This window comes from Neovison vison, chromosome 13 (assembly GCF_020171115.1).
Source record: "Neovison vison isolate M4711 chromosome 13, ASM_NN_V1, whole genome shotgun sequence".
NCBI lineage: Eukaryota > Metazoa > Chordata > Mammalia > Carnivora > Mustelidae > Neogale > Neogale vison.
Window position 1 is genome coordinate 142,722,499 of NC_058103.1, and position 20,515 is coordinate 142,743,013.

The following is a 20,515-nucleotide window of genomic DNA, read 5'->3' on the forward strand; positions in this document are numbered from 1 at the left end:
TCAATGTGTCATGTCCCTTCTCCATAATCGTTACAACCACTGATCGTTGAAGAAAGTATCTGTACTTTCATTTTACAGATAAAGAAACCGTAGCTCAGCTGGAGTTAGGTCAAGATCAAACAGCGAGGACTCAATACCAGACCCACTGATTCCCAAAGTCCATGCTTTCCATGGTCCCTGTGCTTCCCAAATGCTGTTCAGAGGGACTGTCACATTAGATCACCTAGAGAGCTTTAGAATGCAGATTCCCAGAGCATGCAGAAGGGCTGGTTCAGCTCCAGGGTCTGAGTTTTCACATAGCTTCCCAGGAGGGACACGGAGACCCAGCTGCTCTCTGTGTGGCCCTCAGGGGTAGAAGTAAGGCCCCTCCCAGACACCTGACCCCACTTCAGCTCTCCCTGGCTGCTGGACCCCTTCACAGCTGGCCGCCCCAGCTCAACTCACCTGCTGTTGTGTATATGTGCCTTCAACCTTCACAGGCCTCCCTGTCCCATCTGAAATCCACACGAAGATGCCACCCCACAACAGACGGGACCCACTGATCTCCATGCTCCACGACTACCTGCCTGGCTCTCCTCACCTTCAGCCCTGGACAGACTCTAGCTCTGGAACTCATGTGACACAAAAAAACCCCACATTTTTTCTGGGTGGTGCTTCTCAAAGGTAGGGTAGGCCAGGACCACAGGGATTTGAGGGACTTATTAGAAATGCAAATCCCAGGACCCCTCCTCCAAAGACTTAGAACTTGCAGAATGGGGGCACCTGGGTGGCTCAGTTGGTTGGACGACTGCCTTCGGCTCAGGGCGTGATCCTGGAGTCCCGGGATCGAGTCCCACATCGGGCTCCCAGCTCCATGGGGAGTCTGCTTCGCTCTCTGACCTTCTCCTCGCTCATGCTCTCTCTCACTGTCTCTCTCTCTCGAATAAATAAATAAAAAATCTTTAAAAAAAAAAAAAAGAACTTGCAGAATGGTGGGTGGGACCTTGAAACCTACATTTTCCACAAACATCCCAAGGACTCCAATGGACAGCTTTCCCAGGAACAGTGTCTTAAGAGCCAGCAAGAAAGATTTACTAAGGACTGATTCTCACTTTATCTTTTCAGATTTTTTACCATCCCCACTAAATAAAACTGTATTGGACCATGCTGGCCTGAACCATGTCAGATTAATATTCTAAATCTGTTTTTATTATATCCATTTAGGAACCACAGGAGGAATATAAATCACATGTAAACAGCATGAGAGTTTTGCAGAGTGCTATAAAAAAAAAAAAAAACCAACCAGAAAGAATGCCAACTGCCTGAGATCTGGTGTGTTATTTCCATCCTGGGGGCTCTGCAAAGAATGTCGTGAACCAGAAATGATAGATTTGCAATTCTAAAAGTATATGTGGAAAATGTCATAAGGGGCAGAGGTCCTGGGACTGACTTTGTGGAAAGAAGGAGATCTCTGTTGAAGCTAATTCTACTCATCTGATCCGGTGAAATGAGCTTCTGCAGATGGCAAGGGCAGTCGAGTAACGAGGAGTCACCACGGGTGTTGTGGGGTTGTTTTCTCTTCCATTGAGAAATGCCAAGTTATTTTTCCAGCAAAGCATTTTCCAGAGAATACAACCATTAATCACTTTCAATGTGAATCCCCAAGAAGGTATATTGAAGCGCTAACCCCCCAGTATCTCAGAATATGACCTTATTTGGAAATATGGTCCTTCTAGAAGTAATGGAGCTAATATGAGATCATTAGGGTGGGCTCTAATTCAGGATGACCGGTAACCTTATAAAAAGGGGAAATTTGAACTCAGTCAGTGATCTGAGGAGAGGGAAGATGACATGATTTGGGGAGAGCACCATCTACAAACCAATGCCTGAGGCTACCCAAAGCTAGACGAGAAGTGTCCCTTATTGCCCTCCAAAGGAACCAACCCTGACTGTGGATTTCTAGCCTTCAGAACAATAAGATGGTGGATTTCTTTGTTTAAGCCACCCACACTGTTGTACTTGGTTAAGGCAGCCCCAGGGAATGAACTAGCTCAACAACATTAACAAGCCAAGTGTTTATCCTCTAACCAGCAATAAGAGAAGAAGCATGACAGAAACTATTGACTGAAAAGCAATAACCGTGTATCCTCACAGCCAATCATGAAGCAAAACCATTCTCTCCATTTTATGGATGCAGAAAACTGAGGGTTAGGGAGGATCAAAGAAGGTTATCCAAGTTAACACAGAAAACCAACCATCAGGGATTGGATTTGAAGCATGTTCACGTAGAACCTTAGGGAGGGGGGACAACGGGAAGAGAATGGACTCCAAATAGACAAGTTAAGGTCACACACTCCGTTCCAAGAGTGGCATCAAGTCTCTGACTCTCAGGTTAGGCTTTGTGTGCCCATCCTGCATAAACGTCCCCCAGGATCTCCGGTGTTTCAGGCAATGTGATAGATATGACATGACCTGAGCCCCATTCTCAAGACACCTATTCCTCATGGAAGAGTCATGCGTGCAGTAATAAAAATGACAATCTTAATTATTAATAATAGTATCTTTTATTTATTAATAATAGTATCTTTTATTTATTGAAAAACTTGCCTTGTGGCTTTGTCCCAGGTACTAGGCTAAGAGGTATCACATGTATCCTGTTTTTTATTCAACCCTATGAGGCAAGGGCTATTATTAAGAACTCATTTCACAGTAAACAAGACTGATGCTGAAGACATCACAATTGTAGGCTCTCCCAGGAGTTCAGAAGAGGGACGGGTCATTATGGGATGTGCTGGAACAGCATCCTAGAGGCTGGGGACTGTCAAGGGCAGAAAAGGGCTCAGAGAAGCCAGAAGGAGAGGAGGCCACTGTGCACTGGAGACCAAGGATCAGCAAAGTCATGGAGAGAACATGACTTAGCTTGTTTGGGTAGCAGTGGAAGACCTGCCTACAGCAGCCGAACCAAGAAGGGAGACTTAGAGGCGATAGAATGGGGCCGTGAAGAGCAGTCGGTCTGAATGCCCTTCTCAAGGACTGGGAATCTTCCTCTGAGCAAAGGGAGCCACGACAGTTGTTGACGTGAGCAGAGCAGCCTGTCCCACAGAGCAGGGATCTAGAAAGATCTCCCTGGTGGGAATAGGTGACCTGGTTTTTAAGAGAAAACCTGGGAACAATGAAACTAGGTAGAAATTTCATGGTGGGGAGGGTAAACATCCAGAGGCGAGATGAGGCCAGGACAAAGGTCGTGGCCATGGGACTGGAAGAAAAGGACGGACACGAGGAGACTCCCACAGGAGAACAGATGGTGCACTTCCTCTCAGCAGACAAGGAGAAGGTGAGGAGACTGGGACAGTGGTGATGCTTGGAGGGCAAACTCTAGACTGGAAATCTTCCCGGAATCTTCCAGGTGCTGTATAACCAAAATGAAAATCTGTTTCCAGATTTCTTTCAGATTGCCTTTTTGGGTGGAGTGGTGGGACACAGAGTAGAGGGGTCCAAGAGCACAAACTCGCGCATCAGGGGGCCCCAGTTCAAGTCCTGACTCCGCCGCCACACACCCTATGGCCTGAGCACACTAGCTCTTCCTTTCAGGCCTCAATTTCCTTATCTGTAAAGCAGTTGTAATAAAAGCACCCATGTGAGGTACTCCGTGAAGAACGCTTAGCAGGGTGCCGGGCACAGATGTGACGGATGTAAATTTGATCTGATTATCTTCGTTGTGGCTGTCATCAGGATCGTTATCTGACGGCTCGTTGACAATTAACGTGTAGCCAGCATCTCAACGTGAGCCCAGCCCAGCGTGAGGTGTGGGGGTCCATCTGGGCCGCGCCGGGGAACCGAGTACAGAGAAAAACGAACTGGCATTTCGTTCCTCATGAAAACTGCTCCCTCTCTGACGCACGCTAGCCCCAACCTTGTCAGCCTCTTCTCTCACCTCTCACGTTCCCTGAACCTCTGAGTCTGTGCTGTTCGACTCAGCATCCCTGTGTGGTACACCCTTGTGTGTAACTAAATATCACAGAGAACAAAGCTAAAAATAATATCAGAAAAGGATGATGTAATGCTTCCCGAAATGGGTGCTCTAGAACGTTAGGGCCTTCATCAGCTCATTTCGGGAGGCGTAGGGGGAAGAGATAGAATTCCAGGAGCAAAGAAGTTTGGGAAACATGGCATATCCCGTTCACTATTCTCTTCTGGAGATTCAAACTGAACGCTCCTAGGTTCCAGTCTGTGAAAGACCTGAATAGATACTGACTTAACAATACAGAGGGCTGCACCCCGTACCTCATCTATAGGTGCTGGGGATGAAGGATGGCTCAGCTCCTTCAAAAAGCAGCGTGGCAGTTTCTTAAAATGTTAGACATGTGCTTACAAAATACACCAGCCAGGTCACCTGGGTGGCTCAGTGGGTTAAGCTGCTGCCTTCGGCTTGGGTCATGATCTCAGGGTCCTGGGATCGAGCCCCGCATCGGGCTCCTTGCTCAGTGGGGAGCCTGCTTCTCTCTCTGCCTCTGCCTGCCTCTCTGCCTGCTTATGCCCTCTCTCTGTCAAGTAAATAAATAAATAATTTTAAAAAATATGCCAGCCATTCCATCTTAAGTATCTGCCTGAGAGAAATTTAAAAAAAAAAAAATTCCACCCAAAGACTAATATAGGAAGGCTGATATTATAATTTATAATAGCCCCAAACTGGGAATAATACAAGTGTCCTTCACAAAATGTGGTATAGCCAGGCATTGGGATAATCACCAGCAAAAGGAAGGCACAACGTACTGATACATAATTCATGCACGAGCCTCAAAAACAATACGCCAAGTCTGAGAAGCCAAATGCCAAAGGCCACGTATTATATTCTCTTACATGAAATGTCCAAAACAGGCAAATCCACAGAGACAGAAAGTCTCTGGGTGGGAGTGGGGATTGGCTGTAAGTAAACTTAAGGAAATGTGGGTTGGGGGGAATGACAGGAATGTTTTAAAATTGGATTATTTTGTGACAGTTGGACAGCTTCATAAATTTGCTAAAAAAAAAAAATCATTGATTCCTGCATTCATGAATGGATTAATGTTACATACGTTATACCTCAGAAGAAAGCTGCTGTTCTTTCCCCCACCAAAATAAATCTACTTCACTGGTTGAAATCAGTGTTTCCCATCGTCACAGCCTCTTTTTCCCTGGGAACTTGTGTTAACATCCATGGAATCCAGGCTTTTCCAGTTAGGTCCTGATTTTATGCTTTGAGCCTAAGGTCTCTTCATCCTAGGATTTGTCTCATGTCTTGAGAGCTCACTTGGTGAGCATCCCAGAGACATGTGGGACTAAGAGTTTCCTATTGGAAGAGAGAACTGGAGAGCACAACCTGGTCACAGCCCAGTGAATCACAACTGAAGGAAGGGAAAACTCGGATTTTTCACCAGATTCACTCAAATCTTGGTGATGTATCAAGAGCCTGGAATGTAGCAACCTTAGCACAAGCAATAAGAGAAGATGGTCCCCTTAGCAAAGATACTAGTGTCCTCAGCACCCACCCCAGAAAGCTAGGCACTCTCATTGGCCCCCTCAACAGCAGCTGTACCCTCGGTTACAACTGGCCTTGAAGGGAAAATCACCACAGTGAATCAAGGCAGAAGAAAACGTCGGATAACCTGAACCAGAAGGACTAGTACACCAACACACGAACTAGACTTGTGTACCCCTGAAAGTATTTGGCAGGAGTTTAGGGAGAACTGAGGCATATAAAGGTATAACTTGAGTTATACCCTTGAGAAGGTTGTTAGACCCTTGGGAAGCTTGCTAGAATTCTCTTTTACATGACTAGGGTAGTCGACTAACTCCAATGGGTACTAATGAGATGCCCAATGTGTCAGTTCGCATTTGAGGCACCTCTTCCTCAAGTTTTCATACAAATTGTGTCGGTCATACCAAAAATGAGTATTAAGAGAGGGCAGGGGGACTCAGTATAAAATACTGTAGGCTGTGGAAGAGAAAGACCATTGGACCACTGGAAGGAGGACATGAATTATAGTCCTATCTCTACCATCAAGTCCCTGGGGAAACTTGAATGAGTCACTCACTTTCTGAGGTCCCTAAAAGGGGTGGCTGTACTAGGTGACTTCTTTGGGTCCTTTCCAGCATCTGTGACAATGCTTTGAACCATCAGAGTAATATTTAAAACACAATTGTTATTACTTTAATATCTAGGAATAGTATCTTTTTTAAATTAAAAGCAACATTTATGAACCAACAAGCCATTTTTGGCAATTTGATGGCTCTTTATACTTAAACATTTAGAATTACTTCAAGAGGTCTCATGATATCTCTATTATCATATTTTATTATAATTGTTTATGTGTCTCTCTGCCAAGAGGCTGTAAGCAATTCTAGGATAGATAATGCGCTGTGCTGGGTTTTGGTTTTGTGTTTTTTTTTTTTTAACCTTTTAACCTATTTTTGCATCTCCAACACCAAACATGGGTGTTTAACCACAGAAGGTCTTTGGAAATGTTTGCTCATTAAAGGTTAGTATTTATTCTATGTCAGGCTGAAAGCAAGTCTAAAATGGCCCATGGGCCAGAGTGCCCTTACATTTTCTGTAAATAGACCAACTGGCTTACCTTTGTTTAAAAAAAAAAAAAAAAAAGTCAGCCCAGCTGATGTCCTGAAGTGCCACATTTCACGAGGACCTATTCACTCCTTTGCTTCCCTAACTGGCCTTCTACAGCCATCAAGCTCCCAGCTGAGAAGGTGTGATACAGGGGTTCTCAGGAAGGCTTGAGTTATTTGCCATCAACTTCCTGACCATAACATATGTTTTAGCCACCTGCAGTACTCCTTGGTGGGTCACATCAACCCATGGGCTGCAAATACCAAGACTTTTCTGGCTGGTATTGGGAGACAGTGTTCTCTGAGGCTCCCCAGAATCACTGTCTCTGTCCCACTTATAACTGCATATGCTCATTAGTATGACATGGAAAGTACACTGCTCTCCCTTCTTAGCTATTTCCATTGTGTTAAAACAGAAAGCTTGTTCCCAAGGTATGAGAAACAACTGATTATTAAACACAGACCAAAACACCTGATCTTTCAGTGAAAGGAAAACAACAAAGTATTTCAAAGCAATACTAAATCCTTGAAAGTACTAGGGATGTTCAGAATTGTTCTTCATTTTAAAATACAAAGGCAAGGGGCGCCTGGGTGGTTCAGTGGGTTAAAGCCTCTGCCTTCGGCTCAGGTCATGATCTCAGTGTCCTGGGATCGAGCCCCGCATCGGGCTCTCTGCTCAGCAGGGAGCCTGCTTCCCCCCTCCACCTGCCTGCCTGCCTACTTGTGATCTCTGTCTGTCAAAAAAATAAATAAAATCTTAAAAAAATAATAAAATAAAATACAAAACAAGGGAAATGTTGATCAAAGCATTACTTAGAACATCAAACCTGGAAACATATATTAAAAAACAGGGAATAGGTGAATAAATGTTAGCATACTTACACAGTTAAATATTATGGTGTTATAAAAATTATGTTTTTTAAAGGACTTATTCAGAAAAAAAAATGATCATACCATAAGAGTAGTTGAAATTGCCAAGCAAATCATATATTCGTATCATTATACCAATAGTTTCCATAGCATTATATATTGCAAATAGGTATTTATAGTACACAGGTTGATTTGTCAAGGTGTTAATGTTTGCCTAGTACTCCCTGAAATGCTAATTTTCTCCCTCTTGGCTCTTCTCTGTGCTAAAGGCAGGTCAATGTTTCCCACAGTGTGGTTCTCAAATCACTTACAGCAAAATCATTTCGTGCCAGTTAAATGCAGCTTCCTGGGCTCCATCCAAAATCCTTTGAAAGAAAAAGGGGACATAAATCTGTTTTATTAGCAAGTTCTCTGGGCAATTTTGTGCTAACTCAAGGTTAAGAAGATCTACCCTACGTTCTTCTTTCTATAGGAAACAGGTAGTGTGTGTGTGTGTGTGTGTGTGTGTGTTGACGCAGGGCAAGTCCAAAGATGCCTTCAACCAAGTCTTCAGACAATTAGACCGACCCAGGAGCTAAGCCAGAAGGGAAGAAGAAGAGGGGCTGGTGTTTTGACTTATAGAGGGGGTGCCCAAGCTCTGGCGGAGGGAAACTCTGAGAAGCAGGGACTGAGTTTCCAGAGAAGAGATGGACTCCAGTCCTTCTTGTAGGATCAGGGAGAGTTGGGGGGAGTCTATGGAGACGATTAATCCTGCAGCCCTGGGATCAGCAACACAGGCCCCAGGTGGGCGTACAGTCTGTAAACAGAATCAGGACTTATTGAGTGGTGTCCCTGCATTCATCCAGACCGGAACTGCTTAGCAGAGGGCACAAAGCCTGCCCCTGTGGCACCCCTGAGTAGCAGGAAGAACAAGGAAAACCACGGTGGCCACAGCCACGGGCTAAGAGCCAGGTGACCCCACTGTTTGTGGGACCATTTAAGTGGTCCACGGGAGTGGAGAACGGAGCCCTAACAGAGACTGATGATGGCCACCTTACTACCACTACTGCAATGTGATTTGAAAGAAAGAAAGGAAGAAAGAAAACACACTTTTAATGCTCTTTCTTGCCTTGGGTAATGTTGTAAAGCAAATTCTTGCCCACCGCATACATTTACCAACACCAGCTCTGCCGCTTACAACCTCAGAAAATGAGAGCAAGTTATTTAACCTTTAGGCTGCAGTTTCTTCATGTGTGAAATGAAAAGAATTCAGATTTCTATTCATTGGATTGTTATGAGAATTAAATGAGTTAATATGGTCAGAAACCTTGGTAAGAGCTCTGTAAAAATAGCTATAATTATATAAAGGCCCAGAACCCAGACCTGCATTTCTACATATTCCCTCACCTCTGCAGCAATGCATAACAGAGCCGCAAGAACAATCAGAGCCTTACCCTCACCCCACTTGAGCAGCAAACCTGCAGCCTTCGAGGTGAGACCCTCTGGATTTTTAGCACCCCACTCTGCGGCAGGTCTGCCTTGAATCCCCACCTCCACCCCTCACCCCCAGGCCAGGGTCTTGAATACCTCTCCCCACAACCCTGTGGCAGCTCCCTTCTCTGGCGATCCTGGCCCTGACCCACATCCCTGCGGTCATGGGCTAATATTGTGTGCCCAAATGACTGATGCCCAATGCTGGCATTTCCCAAAGTGGAAGATACTCTGTTTTGTGGGAACTGACATGATTTCATAAGGTGTTCAAGCATAGTGTTAAGTAGCATTAGATCACATAAAGAAAGGGTGATTGTATTTTTTTACTGTTCTTTCAATCCCTTTGATGGTCAAGGACATCAAAATCTTTGGGGGACCAGCATAGCTCTGCCACCTACCTGCTAACTCATGAATCCCCTTTTTGCAACAAAGTAAACAGTATCTGGCTTAACATCAGTAACATAGCACTGTGTTGTTTTCATCGTGTTTGTTTGTATAGTTATCCTATGGTTACAGGAGTGATACAGTCTCCTTCCTAAACAAATGTATTCTGTTAGTAAGAATGAGTTTACTTTTTAAAATTAAATGGGAGTACAGTGATGTTTGATCTTTGCCAATGATATGGTAAAAGTCTCGAGGAGAATCGTGCATGACTGATGGAAAGCTGGCAAATACCACCCAGACAGAAAACGCTGCCTTCCAAGTAGAACGAAAGCAACACTTTCTCACTTGAGCAATAAAAATGTATCATCTCATTGAACTTCACAACACAGCAAGATAGATATTCGTATTTCTCTACTCCATAGAAAAGAAAACTTGAGCCTCAGAGAGGACCAGGCATTTGCCAAGCTCACCTAGCCAGTAAGTTCGAGAATCCAGATTCAAACTCTCAACCTATACTAAGCTTCCTCCCCCTTACCCTTACCTCCTCTCCTACTCCCTTCCTCTCCTGGAAACCAGTGCTAGCAAAGAAGCCTTAAATGTGCACAGGAATCTATTGACTACCACTGGGAGGACCTGCCTGCCGGACAACTAAGAATTCCCAGCCCAGGTCCTTGGGATCTGGCCTCCCCTATTCTGGCCTGCTTCCCCCTTTCTCTCTACCTACTTGTGATATCTCTCTCTCTCTCTCTCTGTTAAATAAATAAATAAAATATTAAAAAAAAAAAAAAAAAAAGAATTGACCAGATGAAGGGCTTGGGGGAATAAACTAGTTAAGAAGTGACAAGTGTTCTTCATGGATCCCTCTTGGCCCTAAATTCCTAAGTCTGGTGATAAGGATGTCTTCAACCCTCCTGGTACAAGGAGCACACTTTTCACAAGGAGGTTTTATTTCCTGCTTTAAGAGGAACAAAACATGATCCGAGGATCCTTCTTGCAAAAACAATTTCTTAAGTAAGCTCAGTTCAAAATAATCAGTGGGCCAAGGTGACATCTTTTGGAGTGGCATATTCTGCTCTCCTTCAGTGATGCCGAATTATCTAATGATGTGCTTCCAGGGAAGCCGATGAGTCAGGAGGGAACTCAGGGGGCCCTGGGGAGGATGGTGGGGGGTAAATGCAGGAAAGAAGTTAGGGCCAGACTGGGAAGGTCCTTGAGTGACAATAGAAGGTGCTCAACTAATTGATGCCTCAAAGCTCTAGGAGCAAACCTGGCACAGACACATTTTAGCCTAGGCTAGAGGAAGGGAAAGGAATGGAGGCGAGTTCTTGGGGGGGGGGGGTTGTTTGTTTGTTTTGTTGGGTTAGGTTTTCCTGAGAAGTAATACTTCCTTTGGAAAGAAAAGAGCCATTAAAATGGAACCCCTGTGTGACACAGATCCACTGGGAGACTCAGAACGCAGCACAGGGTTATCTAAGGGAACATTTCTAGGTAGGTCACGTTGCTGGTGGACTTCAATCTCCCAGAGCAAGAAGAGATATGAGAACCTGCTGGGCTTTTCAGGCACATTTTTGTCCTTCCCCAAATAGATGTGACTCAAAAACAATTCTCCTGGTTGAAAGACTAGCTTGAAGAGAAGGAACAAATAGTTTAGACGGCTATCCCAGGAAAAGAATTGAATGTATCTTTGAAGACTACCATGGCCATCTTCAAAGAAAGCCAGAGATCCCCTTCTTGTGTGGCCTGCAGATTTTGCCAGCTGACCCTACTCGCTTTTCACTTTTGACACTATGCTGAACAAACAAGGTCCGGAGACATGCCCTGTGCTCTGTCCCGCTGGCACTGCCTTAGCTCATCACTCCAATGGATTCCCTCAACGCCATCAGCCCACCTCCACATGGCCTGACTATAATCTCCTAAGTGGCTTCTCAAAACCTTCAAAATACTGTCCTTTATTTGGCCTTGAAGGACCCTCATGAAACACCTCCTCCACCTCCCCAGCTGCATTTTCATCCTTTCGGGCAGTTCCTCCCTAAGTGACTAGCCTTACTGAATTGTCATCATGATGGTTGTTCACTATTTCATGAAAACTTTGGGGGGTGGAGGGGGGGTTCCTATTACATAGGAGGTGCTCTGAACTCCAAGGAGAATATTACCAGCTCCTGCCCTCATGGTCCTCATATCCTAGTTGACAGAAACTTTTACTAGATCTAAAAACAACGGGCTTTCTGTAAGGATAGAGTTCTTTCCTCACCCATAAGATAGTCCTCATCTTGCAGTTTGTTAGAAACTTTGGAAGTATACCCCCCAAAAGTAAAAATACAGAGCTGTTATGAAACAAATGTGTTGGTCCAGGAGGTGACACTGGTTGAAATTCTGGATCTTTAAAAAACTTAGTAGGTCTAGATCTGGGAGGAACATAAAGACCAACAGATACACAAAGTGATGTAGGTGATGTCAGGGAGGATCCAAGACCTTCCCACCTTGCCCCAAAGGCAAGTCAGAGAGCCATGGCTGGGGGAACACTTCCTGGTGTCCTGATTCACCTGTTCTCTGCTCTTGGTCCCTTTGCATGCTTTTTTTTTTTTTTTTAAACTAACCAGATTTTTGCTACATTCTAGCCTTGCAATTACCCCGCTCTGGAAAAGCTCTCTCCTCTAGGACTGGCTACAGTTCCACCCTCAGCGGGTGCCCCCCCACCCCCATCCTGGTCTTACCCCAGACTGCTTGGCCAGGGTCTTCTGGTCCTGGCTGCCTAGTTATGGCTCCATCCTGGTCCCCATCAGCCTGCAGCCCTCTCAGCCCCAGGAACCTCCCCATACTTCTCACTTTGGGGAAACCATAAGTAGAGGCTCATAGCTAGCTCATCATGTGCTTATCAGTCTCATGTATTTCCCTGAAATATATTTTTTTAATTACCTTGGAAGGTCCGAATTCCTGTCTGCATCTCCTCATTATCCTGGAATTACTCAGCCTCTGGGTGTGATTGGCCCCGTGGTTCTCCTTCCCTCTCCTGCCCCCATTCCAGTGTATTTAGTCTCTATAATTAGCCCCCCCTTCTCTCCATCCTCACCCCTAATTCAGCTTTGGCAAAGTATAAACTTTGTAATTAGAAAGGGCTAAAATGTTGCCAGGATTGCAAACATATTTAGTGCTGGAGCCTAGCGTTTTGTACAGTTCTGGGCTCTGCTCCAAATCCTAGAGTAACAGGGAAAGGACAGGGGAAAGGAAGAAACCCTTTTATGAGCTTGTAGTAGATGTCAGGAGTTTTCTCACTTAATTTCATATAATCCTCACAGAGACCTGGGAGGTGGGTTTGGGAAACAGGAGCTCAGAGAAGCCAAGAGCATTGCCCAAGGGCACAAACCTGGAGAGAGGCAACGCTATACCTCATGGCCTCTGCAGAGGTCTGCAGGCTTCCCCACATTATCACAGAATATCACATATTACTTGTCTAATGTCTCTGGCTAAATGGGGGATACATTCTTCGACACACCCTTTCCCACCGTTTGGCTTTACTATTGAAATTACTCCTACAAATTTGGCAAGGACAGTTTTCCAATGATGTCAACATTTTTAAGAACTCTGCTTAAGTCACCAAAAGTAGTACTGCCCCCATTGCGTACTCTTACAGCTAACTGCCTAGACTGTAAGCACCTTGAAGTCAGGGGTCATCTTTGTCTCCTAGGTAGCAGGTGGCAGGACTTTGCATCGATAGGCCCTCAATGAGTATAATATTACAAAAGAAAAACACAGAGGAGATTGGACACCTGCCCAACTTTAGCCCAGGGCCATGGCAACCCAAGTAACCCATCACAGCATCCTTTTAACTGCCCTTGAGATGAAAATGAACTCTAAGAAAGATATGGCCTGGCATCCTGAGTGAGAAACAAAGGGAGGGCCAGGTAGGAGAGAATCTGGATTGACAGGGTGAGCATTTTTTTTTTTTAAAGATGTGCCTTCACTGGCCTCCTATGCCTAAATTGCCTTATTACAGAGAGGACTGTCATACACAAAGAGGGAAGAAGATGAATTTTGAGAAGACCTGGCAGGAATATTTTCATGGGCTCCTCCAGACCTACTAGAATCATCCTATCCATTAAAAAAAAAAAAAAAAAGACCTGTCCTAGAAACAGATGGCTCATCACTGCAACTGTAACATATCCCATGAAGGATGGCTCCTCCTCAGTCCTCCTGCCGGGTCCACCTCCAGAGCAGCCCGCTGTTATTATCAGGAGCCTTGAAACCAAATACAGGATGTCTTTCTATGTTCTGTGAGTATGTGTGTGTCATTAGCAAAATGATCTTTGGAAACTTTCACCCCCGAAGCCAGCTCACCTGGTGTTGTTTTCCTTTCAAAGGAGCAAAATAACACTTTCTTCTTCATCATAAACCACACAGTAATGATTGCCCCTAGAGATCTAAGGAAAGAGAGGTAATTTGCAAGCTGTGGTGCATAGAAATAAAAGGACAGGCACAGGACTTTTTGCAGAATGGGAGTGGTCTCTGCTGGGAGAATTGGAAAAAAGCAGCTGGTCAGTTTCTACTATATCCAGAAAAGCGACAGCTGCTTCCTCTGGGCTTGGAGACCTCAGCTTGGCTATTGATGTCAAGCTGACCACACAGACTTGATAGACATGCTCCTAAAAAATGGGTCCTTTGTTTGCATGAACTGGACAAATCACTTCCCTGGTGGGCAGCACACAGGGCACTTTTAGATACAGAGACTAGAAAGATGGTCCATGGAGGCAACAATTGGCTCTCGACACAGGATGTTCTCCCCAAATGTATTCTTCAGCCCCACCTTCTAGAATTTGCAGCAGACAAATGTTTTTAAGAGAACTGCTCAAACGAAGTGCCCCCTTCTCGCTCTCCTGGGCCTCTCCAGAAGACACACATCCCCAGAGCTGGGTCATAATCTTCTTTCCTATTTGAGGTGATGCAGCAAAACAAGGGATCCTAACATCAGAGCATCAGCCTTTCAAACTTCTCGATTGACCCGAGGACCCATTTTCCCTCCTCTGGACGATCCTGACTTTAAACTTGCTCTCTTTACAGTACCATCAAGTACTGTAGGAAAGATAACAGGTACTAAGCAGGTTTAACATTTACAACTTCATGAATGTATCAGTTCACAAATCAGAAAACAACCCCATTATCATGCTAAGAAGTCATGGGTCCCCTCCACTCCACTCCCATGCACTCAAAACAATTATGCAACTATTAGCATCCCAGCAGGGGCTGTGCACGATGTCCCCAGATGGACAGCCCTCCTGAAGTCCTCCTGAAAGCTTTCAATCAGATTATAACACAAAGAAATTCCTGAAGGGGTTTCTGATTTGTATGAATTGAAATTCAAAACAGGAGCCATCACCAGGCCTCTGAGCAGCAGACCCTGTGGATCAGTGCAGCCTCCATATGTAGAAACAGCATACATATGGCTACAGGCACAGAGAACCTGCTGGAAGGGTGAACTTTCAGGGCAACATATTAGCAGTAGTTACCTCTAGAAAGAAGAATCATGTGCATTGTAACAATAAATAAAGCCTTCGAAAAGAAGAGGTAGAAGAAGGGGATACAAAAGAGGGAGAAGAGAAAATGCAACAGTAAAGAATCACAGAATTCTTTCTAAAGCACTTTGAGTTGGGAAGCTTTCAGCAAATACTTACAAAAACTGGGGCTCCTATTTCAGCATTAGATCAACAGGGTTGGAATCTAAGTTCAGCTCTGCAAGTTACCTGACCCCCTTAATGTCAGTTTGCCCCTCTCTTAAAAACAGATTTGGGGTACCTGGGTGGTTCAGTCAGTTGAGCGTCCGACTCTGGATTTCAGCTCAGGTCCTGATCTCAGGGTCCTGAGATAGAGCCCTGCATCAGGCTCAGTGGTGAGCCTGCCTGAGATGTTCCCCCTCCCGCTGCCCCTCCCCAACCCCTCCTCAAGCACTCTCTCTCTCTTCGTAAATATGAATGAATGAGTGGATGGATGAATGGATGGATGGATAGATGGATGGATGAATGAATGAATGAATGAATAAGACAGGCTCATAAAAGGGCCCCTAGCTGGCTCAGTTGGTAGAGCATACAACTCTTGATCATACTATCCTGAGTTCAAGCCCCACATATGACGTGTGGTTTGCTTAAGATTCCAAATTAAAAAACAAACAAACAAACAAAAAAACAACAGCAGGCTCCTAGGGTGGTGATGAAGGTTAGAAGAAAGTAAATGGATAAATAAACAAGCATCAGTACATGTGTGTAAACCCCAGTAAGTATCATCCACCATCACCAACTCTCAACCTCTATCACAAATGTGGGTTAACTTTCCTTGTCAACAAACACCCCTACTTAACACTAAAAAATGTTAGAAATTCACAAGAAATGAAGGAATTATCCTCATGCATTTGTCCAGTAGAACTGTCTGTGCTGCCCATGGATGTAGGAAATGGGCAAAAGAAAAAAATTAAAATTCCTTACTGCCTGTAGTCTGTTGACAAGCCCTTGAAACAGATAGAGAGTGACCTTCCTCTGGGAACTCAGGTCCCTCAAGGTGGACACCTCGCTAAGGGCAAAAGGCAATCTTAGCTTAACTTTATCCCACCCCCCCCAAGTATCCTGTAAGTCTACTTTAACATATAAAACTTCCTTTGGGAACTTCCTTTATCTCTACCCTTCAAGATACATGTTAGCAATCATCTTTCAAGCATATGGCCCACTGATACACCTCTAAAGGGTCTCATGACCGAGCTTTTGCTAAAGAGTAATAAATGACCTTTTTCTAACAATAGCTAGCTAGCCCCCTCAGGATCCTGGAAACCTTCTTTCCAAGATTCCTTGAAGGCTTATGCCTTCCCTAACCCTCTCCCAACTTGAAAGTATATTCAACTGTCACAAACCCAGTGCAGCTCTTTCTGCCCATGGATCCTGTCCCCATGCTTTAAAAAAAACTATCTTTTGCACCAAAGAGATTTCAAGAATTCCTTCTTGGCTGTTAGCTCAAAACCCCAACTTTTCTGCATCACCCATCTTAGCAGCCACTGTGGGCCATTGAGAACTTGAAACGTGGTTAGTAGGTCTGAGACACTGAATTAAATAGCCTCGCAGGGCTAGTGTTGGGCACTGCAGATCTAGATAGAACCCCTTCCACCAAGGGGACAATAAGTTTCAGAGACAGTAAGGAACTTGGCAGAAGTTCATCACCTTCGAAAACACATCTCACACTAGACTCTACTTTTCTAGCCTAAAGCCCTGGTTCTACCAGACCCCAACTCCCCTCAAAGAAAATGCTCAAATGAAGGAATTCAGACTGTTTTCACTAAAAGCATAATCTTGTTCTGGTTCAAGCTAAATGAGAACAAGATTACTGTATTTGGAATACTTTAAAAAGGAATACTTTACTGTTTTTGAATAGAGATATAAAGGTATTTCATCATGAAGGCTCAAGTCTTTAACTTTCACAGAGTTATTTGCATTTCAACAGGACACTTTTGATGTTTTATTAAATGTTTCAATACATCAGGGAACTCTAATGGTAGAATTCCAGGTGGTGGGGGATTTCCTTTAAGTGGTACCACACACAAGCCTGCAGAACCTAGACAACTCAAAAGACTCGCCCTGTTTTGCTCTAAATCACTTGAGCACAGGGGATGAGGTAGAACCCGCTGACATCTCAGCCTTGTCGTAAGTAATGGAGCATCTGGGCAAGGTCCCCACTTGAAGAAGTCTACAAGGATAAAGGTTTATAGATAGAATACTAAATCTTTGCAGGCAAGCTGAGACCCTCAAAGGATGGCATTTGCCCTGTGCTTCATGAGCCCTAGAATAACAGAGGTTCTTAGCAAGGAAGTGGTTGCTAGGTTAAGGCAATGCAGTAAGAAGGTATGATCTCGAGCATTTACTAAAGTTGACTGGAGGGGATACTGGCATGCTGCACCCAGATCTTCACACACATCTAAGACTGCAAGACTCATTCCCCAGCTGCTGGAAGTGTGGGTGGCTATCAGTCTACTCTAGAGAATGGCCTTGTGCAAAACCATGCCCCCTTCCAGAGAAGCCTGAAGCCAATGACTTAGGGATGTGAGAAACAGAGGCCAGGCACACTTGCCCCAGTGCAAGCCAGTTCTACTGGGTCCTTCCAGCTCCTGCACTCCCAGGAGTAATGAGACTGTGAAGACCTCCTCCGTCTGGCTGCTCCTGTGCTTTTCTCTACTCCTTCCAGTGCTGCTCCCAAAAGCACAAATCCTGCATGCTAACCCCACCCTCTCTGTTTCTCAGGGAACCCACCTGGGACAGGAACTGTATGCCAAGCACTGTTCTTGGGACTTATATGGGCTTAACTCTTAGAAGCAAGTAATATTATTATGCTCATTTCCGAGACAAAGAAACTGAGCTAAATGGAGGTAAATATTTTTTCCAGAGTCACCTAGCAGGCCTCAGAGGGCTTGTGAAAGATTAAAGAGGTAATGTCTATAAACACACTTAGAGTGACTAGCATAGAGTAAGTAGTCACCTAATTCATTAATGTTCTTTGTTCTCCCTATAAGCATTTACTGAGCATCTACTATATGCTAAGTGCTATTCTTGGCACTGCAGATATAGCATGCAGCACAAGTGTCAAAGCCTCTGCCTGCTGACATTCTAGCGAGAGCAGCAAAAAGTACGCAAATAAACAAGTAAATGTCAATGTAATATAAGTGTTGTGCATAAAAAGAAATCAGGCTAAGGGGGATGAAACCTACAGCAGTAACCATGAAGCTATTTTATGTAGGAAGGTGAGGGAAGTCCTCTCTGGTGAGTTGGCAGTTGAGTAGGAATGGGAAGTAAGTAAGGGAGTGAGCCATGTAGATATTTAAAGAGTATTTCGAGGAAAGGGTGCAAGTGTAAAGTCACGAACAATAAAAGATATTGAACAGAGTTGTGACACGATCTGACAGATTTCAAAAGGATCACCCTGGCTGCTGCTGTGTTGGGAATAGGCCAGGAGTGGGGGAAACAAAGAAGGAATCAGGGGAGCTAACAGGAAGAGTTTCCTGTCATCATCCAGACCAGCACTGGCAGTGGCTTTAGCCTAGCACAGCCATACTGAAGTGTTAGGAACTGCCAGATCTGGCTCGATGTTGAAGGGAAAGCTGTCCAGATTTGCAGATGAATCAGATGCAGTTGTGACAGCAAGAGAAGCATCAAGGAGTTGAGGATTTGTGGGTCTGAGCATTTCCAAGGATAGAGCAGCCATGAACAGAGATGGGGGGGGGGACGTGGGAAGACCAGATTTGGCTGAAGATGAGGCAGGATAGGAGATGGATGCAAGGTAGCTGTTATTGGGCTGTAGTATTTAGGGAGAGGTGGCTTGACATGCAGGTTATGAACACAGATTCCATAGGCAGTCTACCCAGAGTTGAATCTCAGCTCTACCACTATGAGCTGTGTGACCTTGGGCAAGATACTATACCTCTCTGGGCTTTATTATTCTCATCTGTAAAACAGGGAGAATATTTATACTTCTTCATGTGGTCACTGTGAGACTTAAATGAATAAATATACATAGAAGTGCTTAGAACAACAGTTCTCAAGCAATAAACAAAATACTAGTATTTGTATTGAGAACTGTCTTCTCAATTGATGTCAAACTTGAAGACTTGCACTATGTAGGGGAAGAAAGAGCTTTTCTTAACCCTCTTAGGGTCCCTGGCTGGGTCTGAAAATTCAAGTGACATATTAACAGGAGAAAATCCTACACATTTATTTAATACACATTTTACATGACACAAGATCATTTGTAAGGAAAGAAATACTTATAGCTGGATATATTTATGCTAGTAGTAAACTGGTGGGAACTTAGTAAGGCTTATTTGTGGTGATTCTTCTTGGACTTCCTTTGTTTTCAAAGGTAAAGATGCTCCTTTCCTCTGGGTATAGGGAGGATACTTCTTATATGCAGGTTTTATGACCAGTTTCAGGGAAGAAGGGCAATGAAAGGCAGTCCAAAATGACCTTCCAATTTTTGTCATTTTCTCAAACTCCTTGAGCTTAAAATATTCTACATGCCAAGGTGCCATTTTGGGGGGTAGCATGCCCTGAACCAAATCCAATACAAGATGGTGCCCAGGAAGGGAGATTCACTGTATTTCACATAATCTGGGACTTGCTGCCCAGAAATGAAAACTGACCTTGACTCTGAAAGATGAATAGGGGGTGGACACAGGGTGGGGTTGTGAAGGAGCATTCAAAACAGAGAGGCCAGCATGTCCATTTCCCCAAAACTATAGCTAACATAAAATATTTATCTTATGACACTTGTATTAATCCTTCTCCATGGTGCTCAGAATTGGCGATATATCTAAAGAAAATGAGAATGGCTTTTGATCTATTTATGGAAAATAAATCAACTCTTGTCCAGTCCTTTGAACCATCTCATGCATCTTGCTTTAATGAGTTGGCCAGGTCTGCCACCAATGACCATGTGAAAGCCACCATTGACACTCTGGAGTTACCAGCAGCCACTAATGGCCCCCACCAGCACCTCTGAAGTTTCTTCCCTTATCCCCCAGTCATCTGTATTCAAAATGTCATCAACAGTAGCTGACATTTGCCTCTTTTCTAACTGCAGGTATCCCCTCTTTTTGAAAGATCACCTTGTGCCACTTTGCTTTTAAGAAAGACCTACCTGTTTTTGCTAACTGAAAGAAACCCAGAGAAGATCCTTGCTTTTGTGAAAATAGCATTCTGGGATTGTTTTGCAGCAAGCCACTGTAGAGGCAGCATGTACCCCAGGCAGCAAGAGCGCCCATCCCCCGCCTACATCTTTCCCCAGAACTACACTCAGCACCTAAGCACCGAACGCCAGAGCTTTGAACTGTCTGTGAGCATCTGGGTTTTATCTCGATTTATTTTGTGCATCTGTTAGCAAGATGTGTCCTAAGGTATCTGAAAAGCCTAAGAGAGGTTATTTTCAGAGCCAGGGAATGCTCAAAAAACTTTCTGTATAAATTAATGGTAATTGCTTCTTTGTTTTACATCATTTTGGCCCATGAAGGATTTCATGGGAATGCTCTACTTTCAAATAATGGGGAGAACATGTATATTTGAACAGGCTTCAAGACCAAACAGCTCAATAATTATCCCTATACTCTCTGTATCTCACCATTCTTATCAACTCTAGAAACAGCATTTCAAAGGTCAAAAGTTTGACTCTGATAGAGCAATTCAGCCTGGATCTC

General features: G+C 44.3%; 1 protein-coding gene across 5 annotated transcripts in view; it reads right to left on the bottom strand.

The window, feature by feature from the left end:
* SV2B (synaptic vesicle glycoprotein 2B) overlaps positions 1–20,515 on the bottom strand; it is a 188,345-nt gene that overhangs the window by 79,300 nt on the left and 88,530 nt on the right. Inside the window, exon 1 of one of the 5 annotated variants that reach the window (XM_044230520.1) lies at positions 763–785. The exons of the other annotated variants lie outside the window; for them this stretch is intronic. The gene's annotated coding sequence lies outside the window, so the exon portion shown is untranslated. Of the gene's footprint in view, positions 1–762; positions 786–20,515 lie in introns of those variants that run through there. 5 annotated transcript variants of the gene reach the window in all.